The sequence below is a fragment of the Trichechus manatus genome, unplaced genomic scaffold (genome assembly GCF_000243295.1).
Source record: "Trichechus manatus latirostris isolate Lorelei unplaced genomic scaffold, TriManLat1.0 scaffold00221, whole genome shotgun sequence".
NCBI classification, from domain to species: Eukaryota; Metazoa; Chordata; class Mammalia; order Sirenia; family Trichechidae; genus Trichechus; species Trichechus manatus.
The window spans coordinates 313,421-315,185 of NW_004444157.1; the positions used below are offsets into that span (position 1 = coordinate 313,421).

Consider the following 1,765-nt stretch of genomic DNA (forward strand, 5'->3'; position numbering starts at 1 on the left):
TGGCCTGGCCCATCCCAGCCTTCCCTGCCTCCAAGCCCCAGGGGTACTTAACTGCTTCAGGAATTGCATGACTAGACTCTTCAGGGTCTCAGATCCAAAGACGCTCCCCTGGAATCCAAACGGTTCTCAGGACCCTGGCTGTCATCCCCTCCACACTCACCACCCCAAGCTCTGCTTGATCACACCCCCTCACCTTGCAGACTGGTAACTTTGTGTAGGCTACAATGCCAAAGATAATGGGTGGGGGTAACTCGTGGCCATCCTGGGGGAGGGAAGAGGAAGTCAGCAGTGCAGACCGGGGTGGTGGAACTGAATAGTCCAGAAAAAGGATGGACCCAGGAGAGGGCGGGGGGTCAGAGGTCAGAGGGAAAAGGCCTTGAAAATTCCATGGGTGAGACTATCATGGGGTCTTCACCAGGGGCTCCCAGAAGCCAGTGGTGAACTGTAGAGAAGATCCGTAGCTTTATCAGGGTCCCTCATGGGTCTGACCTCCATGAGGATTAGGGGTCAGATCCAAAAATATAACCTGGGCAAGATCTAAGGGAGTCAGGGCAGGTTGTGAGCGCTGTCTGTACCAGCTGGAGAAATCAGGGATAAAGGAAGACACTTACCAGGTGTAATAACTTGGGGAACAATTCCAGGAGGGAGCTGTCAAATATCAAGACAGAACAGAAAAGCACGTAACCACAGAGCTGACCCACCTCATGAAAGCAAGCATGCCTACGCTGGAACACAGCCAGGTGTGTCCCACCTGCACTCCAGTGCCACCACCCCTCCAGGACCCTGGGCACCTCCCCCATGGACTCACCCTGAGAGAGATCTAGTGGGCACTCTCTCTATACCCTTTCTCCCCCTCTCCTTCCTCCTGGGAAGCTCCCACAGGAAGGCCCTGACCCCCTTCTCCAGCGACACAGAAGTAGCATGTGGAGCCCAGGCTCCAGGGATTCCTTCCCCTCCCTGCCTCACTTACCTCCCTCCAAGTCCCCAGGAAAGGCTATGGAGGGAGGAGGGAATGGGGTGGGGCCCAGGGCTCTGCTCTCTCACCAGGTGCCCAGTGCTCTCCCAGGCCTGGCCCTGGACAAGACCAGGACATCCCCAGGGATGGCTCCAGATGCCAGGGAGGAAGATGAGTGAAGCAGGCTCAGGAGGCAGGGAGGGGTGAGGGCAGAAAGGGAGTGCAGGTAGGGAGGGGAGACAGAGGGGAGTGGAGACTAAAGAGAAAGAGAAAGCCAAGGAAAGGCAAGGGGAAGAAGTTTACTGTGGGTGGTGGGGATTAGGGAGAAAGGAGGGAAGAAAGGGGAAATGGCTCTCCTGCTGCCGCCCTGTCCTTCATCTGCCCCTGGCTGACCCTGGGGCCCAGGTAGGAATGGAAAACTGGTACTTATTGGGGCAGGGCCCACCGGTCTTTGTCACCTGTGTGATGCCATCTGAGCTGGGCATGGGAAACAGAGCAGCCAGTGGGGCAGGAGACCTTCCCCAGGAGTAAAAGTTCAGGTAAAGGCACAGCATGGGGTTGAGGGTCTGTGGCGCCTCTTATGAGTGCCACCTTCTCCCCTGATGGCCCCTGTACAACTGTGCCTGTCTTAGTTGGTCCCTTGTCTGAGGAATCAGACCATTTTGGTCTACCCAGTGCTCCTCTGAAGGACCAGGCAGGATACCATGACGTGGTGGAGGGAGGGGGGCAGTGCCCGAGAGGACTGTCCCCGTCTCCTCATCTGCCTCTGCCCTCTGCCTTCCACACTCGGCACCTGCCTTAGGATGCCCT

General features: G+C 57.2%; 1 protein-coding gene across 1 annotated transcript in view; it reads right to left on the bottom strand.

Moving 5' to 3' along the window:
* The window catches only part of LOC101345001 (nuclear RNA export factor 2-like), a 9,502-nt gene that overhangs the window by 4,380 nt on the left and 3,357 nt on the right, over window positions 1-1,765 (bottom strand). The window lies entirely within an intron of this gene.